The following is a 6177-nucleotide window of genomic DNA, read 5'->3' on the forward strand; positions in this document are numbered from 1 at the left end:
TGCGTGGGCTGGAAGCCCTTGACCACTCCCATTCCCTCCCCCCTTTTGCAGGAAGGCTGGAAGGGGCTGAATTTAATAAGCCAACCTCCTCCCCCTCAACCCCCCACCTGCAAGACCTTCACTTCCCAGTCATATGCAATGCATATCAACCAAATGACACTGTGCCACAAACAAAGAGCTGGAAAAAACCAGGTGCACCTTGCTAAAGGTGCCTGGAAGAGACGGAATATGTAATATGAAGTCAGACAGCTGAAACGCAATTGCTCTTAACTGCAAGCCCCTGGGAAATCGGGGAGCAGGAGCACCTCTTTAATTTGGCGAGATGTCTGAGTAATGCCCAAATAGTGTCTTCAGCTAGCATCTTGTTTTTTTTAAGAAAAACACATTATTTTATTAGTTTCTCACACGTTGTTTAGTCGTTTAGTCGTGTCCGCCTCTTCGTGACCCCCTGGACCAGAGCACGCCAGGCACTCCTGTCTTCCACTGCCTCCCGCAGTTTGGTCAAACTCATGCTGGTAGCTTCGAGAACACTGTCCCACCATCTCGTCCTCTGTCGTCCCCTTCTCCTTGTGCCCTCCATCTTTCCCAACATCAGGGGCTTTTCCAGGAAGTCTTCTCTTCTCCTGAGGTGGCCAAAATATTGGAGCCTCAGCTTCAGGATCTGTCCTTCCAGTGAGCACTCAGGGCTGATTTCCTTCAGAATGGAGAGGTTTGATCTTCTTGCAGTCCATGGGACTCTCAAGAGTCTCCTCCAGCACCAGAATTCAAAAGCATCCATTCTTCAGCAATCAGCCTTCTTTATGGCCCAGCTCTTTCTCACACGTAATGAACATGATTTAAACTACAATAAACAACAACAGTAGCACACCTAGTCCATTTCTTGGGAAAACGCAAAACAGCAGCTTAAAGTTAGACCCACATCAAAGACTCTAATTGAGTAAGTTTCTGCAGAAGTTTCTGTGGATCTGGGGAGTCAGCCTCAGTTGATTGTCGTGTCTCATACGGGAGATGAATGGATGGCAGGTGTTGTAGAAGGATGGAGGCCCCGTCCTGAACTGGCAGGTCAGTTTCTCGGCCAGAGCAATGGGCCACATCTGAGCACACTGTGAGTCTATTGATGAGCCTGTGGCAGAGCTGGCATCTTGGGAATTGGCATGGCACATTTCCTTCTCTCTGTGTGGATTTCTAAGTGCCTCAACATGCGTGGGTTAATGCCTGCTGATATAACATCAATTTGCCTCTCGAGAAGGACTTGGAAGCCTCATAATCTCGTGGAGGGAAAAAACTATCATGAAGTTGGTGCAAATATAATCCTTTCAGGAATGCATAGAGGCAGCAATGCTTCGAAATGCCCATTGCTGCAGACCATGAGAAGGAAAGAGTTCTTGTGCTCGGATTGGCCACTGTGAGAACAGGATGCTGGACTAAGTGGGCCTGATCCTGCAGGATTGTGTCAGAGAAGTCAGTCTGCTCATGGTCCATAAGCACCTAGAAGTGGCAAACACATCCCTCGTTGGTTCTGGAGCCTTCCATCACAGACAGGTGTCGCTTTGGGATTCTTCGTGCTGGCTTGTGTGTCAAGCGTCACAAGAACAAAGGAAGCTGCCTTATATGCAAGCCATAGAATCACAGAATGGTAAACCTGGAAGGGACCTCAAGGATCATCTAGCCCAACCCCCTCCAGTGCAGCTGCCCGGTACTGGGATCGAACCTGCAACCTTGGCATTATCAGCACCACACTCTAACCAATGGAGCTATCCAGGAAGGATATAGTCCGGATGCAGCAATAATCTCACCTGATGTAAAGGTGGAGAAGAAAAAAGCTTGCCGTAGTTGCAACCCAGCCAGATGGGCAGCATAGAAATTATAAATTATTATATTATTATAATGGACAGCTTTTGTAATTCCGGGATGTCCCGGTTGAAACGGGACGGTTGAGATGGGCTTTTGGTTTTATCCAGCTTCCGGGCTCTTCTTCGCTTCTTTTGCCCCACTTGTGGGGGCCTTCCCAGAGACGTGGGACTGGCCATGGTACGAAATGGGATGTTGAATTAGGAACACCCTTTGGGCCAAGACCCAGCAGGGGCTCTTCCTGCAAGATTCTTAGGGCACTTGTGAGCAGGGGCAGACTTTGGTAACATGGAGCCCCGAGCGAGGACCAAATTGGGTGATCCCCCTAAATATTTCTTATTCCCCAGTTTGCTCGGAGAGACAAGGCCCCTGTGATTCTGGACAAATAGAAACAATAGAGCATATGCTTCTCCAGTGCCTATATTATAGAGACATCAGTATTCGCCTCATCTCCCCACTACTCCATCAGTACCCAGGGCGCACAGGACAATTCTATAGCTTCTTGCTGCTTTGAGATACCAACCCTGCTTTGTAAATTGATAGCTATAGCCTTTTATATACTATCCTTTTATGCTCTTCCACATCCGTTTAATGCTCCTAGCCCTTCATTTCGCTGCTTTTCGCTTCTTACAGTCTTTTATATATACCTTCTGTTTTAATTATCTTAGCTTTCCAAAACGTTTTACGGATTTTAAATGAATGTACCCCAACCTACTTATGCTGCTCTATGACCGTAATAAAGATTTGATTGCTTATTCCCACAATAACTCAGTTTTTAAAATTTCTTTAATATTTTGCGCCCTCTGAGCCCTGCCCTAAATCCGTCACTGCCACGAGATGCTTCCAAGGAATCCAGTAGCCAAAGGTCTCCTCTCCTAGGGGTTGGCAAAATCAGTCCCCATCGGGGGTTCAGGGGCACTAAAATCACCTATCAGACTCTGGGTTGTATGACGCATATGTGCACCGCACTATCGTGGAAAGGTCAAATGCAGAAGCTTCTCATCCTTCTTACACCGCATCACAAAGGAGTGCAATTTTTCCTCCCTTCCTCCTCACCTTACTCTAACTCGGGACGTTTCAAGTACTTGGGTCTCGTAAAATGTAGTCATTTCTAATTCGGCTAGTGGGGTAAACTTGCCAAGGGACCCTTGGCGCACCTCTGCAGATAACTCCCCGGGATGTGGTTTCCAAACAGCTAGAACAGGCGTCGCATTTTGCTGCGGGACCCTCGAGAATCCCCAAAACGCAGAAGGGGGTCCGGGAAGACGCAGCTTGGCATGCATGCCCGCCGTGAGCCGCTCCTGCTTGCAAGCATCGCCCACTCCAAGAGGGCCAGGAATGTTCAATGGGCCTCTGGTCACACTTGAGGAGCCTCCGAGATATAAACATGCTAATTCTGCCAGTGCCCACACGGCCCATTAACTCTGCTGATGAGGTCACAGACCGTGGGTCATTAAGGGCTCTCCGTTCAGCTGGAACAAACGCCTTGGCCGCGTCTTGCGAAGGGAAAGAGAGGGCATTATGTCACCAGCCAGTAAAAGGCTGCATCACTGATAACAGGCACACCTTGTGAGCAGGGCAAACGTCACAGCAGCGCCTCGCTGCTATCAAAAGAATTTTGCAAGGTTTAGATCGATGGAGATTGTTATGTACTGAGCTGAATCCTAGATCAATAGGATCCAGAATGCAGCAGTCTGATTGGTCCGCAGGAGCCACCCGATCCAGCTTCAGGTGGAAGTGAATCAGCGACCTGATTGGCCTGCAGGAGCAGCCAATCAGGCTCCTGGATGAAGTGAATCGACAACCTGATTGGCCTACAGGAGCAGCCTGGAATTAGCCAATCACGCAGGGCCCATTGTGTAAATAATGTATATATAGCTAGACATTTTGGGGAAAGTTTCATTCATTGCTACTATGAGCTGAATAAAGAGCATGAAATTCACACTCGACTCCGAGTATATTTCAGAGATATTCCTGGCTTTTCAAATGTTGAATCCCAGCTTACACCCGCGTTCAAGGCTCATAAATTGCCCCTTTTCCATTGAGGTCCCCCATCTCTGCTCTAAGCTGCCGGAGAATAGAACAGGCCAATTTCCTTTTCCTTCATTCTCTTCTCCTGGTCTTCAATTTCCATTTTCCAGCTGACACTCTGCAGGAGCCCACTGTTTGAGTGGGGGTGGGGATGGGATAATAATAATAATAATTATTATTATTATTATTATTTATTTATTTATTTATTTATTTATTTATTTATACCCCGCCCATCTGGCTGGGTTTGCCCAGTCACTCTGGGTGGCCCCCAACAGAATATTAAAAACATGAAAAACATCAAAAATAAAAACTTTCCTAAACAGGGCTGCCTTCATATGTCTTCTAGAGTCAGATAGTTGTTTATTTCCTTGACATCTGATGGGAGGGCGTTCCACAGGGCGGGCGCCACCACCAAGAAGGCCCTCTGCCTGGTTCCCTGTAACCTCACTTCTCGCAGAGAGGGAACCGGCAGAAGGCCCTCGGAGCTGGACCTCAGTGTCCAGGCTGAGCAAGCAGGGTGGAGATGCTCCTTTGGGTATACTCTGAACATCATCTTCATGCAATAAAACATCAAACATTAAAAGCTTCCCTGTATAGGGCTGCCTTCAGATGTCTTCTAAGAGTCAGATAGTTGTTTATTTCCTTGACATCTGATGGGAGGGCATTCCACAGGGCAGGCGCCACCACCAAAAAGGCCCTCTGCCTGGTTCCCTGTAACTTCACTTCTTGCAGGGAGGGAACCGCCAGAAGGCCCTTGGAGCTGGACCTCAGTGTGCATGTTTTAGAGCCAGACCAGAAGGCTGGGAGAATTCTCCTGAAGGATGGCAAAGAAGATTCTTACTAGGGGGCACCTTCATTGGTTAAATGCAAGTCTCCAATTTATTTTCACCTAGCGCCAGATTGGTTTATTTGTTTGTCATATTCTATGGGGGCGGGGGAGCGATTCATAACAACTTACAACAGGAAAATGCACCTGAATGCAATTCATAACCAATATGCCATTTAAAAACAGCAATAAAATGTGCCTCTTTTGCTCTATTTGATAGAATTTGGCTTTTCAAAACTGGTTCATGAAAGAACTGAATAAATAATAATAATAATAATTATTATTATTATTATTATTATTATTATTATTATTATTATTATTATTATTTTATTTGTACCCTGCCCATCTGACTAGGTTTCCCTAGCCACTCTGGGCAGCTTCCAGCATATATAAAAACATAATAAAACAGCAAATCTTAAAAACGGCTGCCTTCAGATGTTTCCTAAATGTGATATAATTTCTCATCTTCTTGCCATCTGATGGGAGGGTGCCACTACCAAGAAGGCCCTCTGCCTGGTTCACTGTAGCTTCACATCTTGCAGTGAGGTTATCACCAGAAGCCCCTTGGAGCTGGACCTGAGTGTCCGGGCTGAACACTGGGGTGGAGATGCTCCTTCAGGTATACAAGGCCCAGGCTGTTTAGGGCTTTAAAGGTCAGCACCAACACTTTGAATTGTGCTTGGAAATGTATGGGGTGGAAAAGACCCCATAGCTGTTGATTGAGACAATGAATCTAGGTCCACAGCCCGCAAGCATATGAGCTTCCCTACAGAAAATATATCCCATGCAGATATTCCCCTGCCTCTTCCCCATGGAAAACTGTAGGCATCCCATGAATTGAGGACCTTCTGTGATGATGCTCACTGATTCAGTTTGGGAAGCCTCTCTCAGATATCTTCCCTGAGCTTCTTTTCAAAATCTGGAGCTGCCACCAGAAAGAATTTGACTTTCCTCCAAGGTGACATTTAACCAAATTCAGCTGCACAAAGGTTTATTAGTTTGATTTTGCCAAGCTGATTAAAGAGTTAATAGGTGACTAAGCTGTTATGCAACCTGGCATTTGGCGAGGGGGGGCACAGGAGCGGAGGATTGCCTTCAAGCCCTCCAAACAGCTTTCCAAATTAATGAACTGGATACTTGCGGTGGCGTCACAGAGTTAGCAAACTCCTGAAGCGTTGAGCAGGACACTAATGGCCTGAGGTGTTAGAAGGATTTCTAATAAGGAAGAAATTACCAGATGGGACACTGAGCTCTTTGCAGTCCTCCTGAGGCGACTCTTGGGTGGGTCAGCTGGTCCACACCTGCAATTGTCACAAAAGCGTCTCCCCTTGATGGCTTCTAGGGTTGAGGGACGAGTTCGATTCAGTTTGAATTTCCACGCGAAGCTACCTAATTTGCAGTCCCTGAAATGCGGGGCTGAAATGCCTTTCAAAATCTGCACCGCTCCCAAATTCTCAAACAAAAAAATG

The sequence above is a fragment of the Podarcis filfolensis genome, assembly GCF_964270895.1.
Source record: "Podarcis filfolensis genome assembly, chromosome: 5".
NCBI classification, from domain to species: domain Eukaryota; kingdom Metazoa; phylum Chordata; class Lepidosauria; order Squamata; family Lacertidae; genus Podarcis; species Podarcis filfolensis.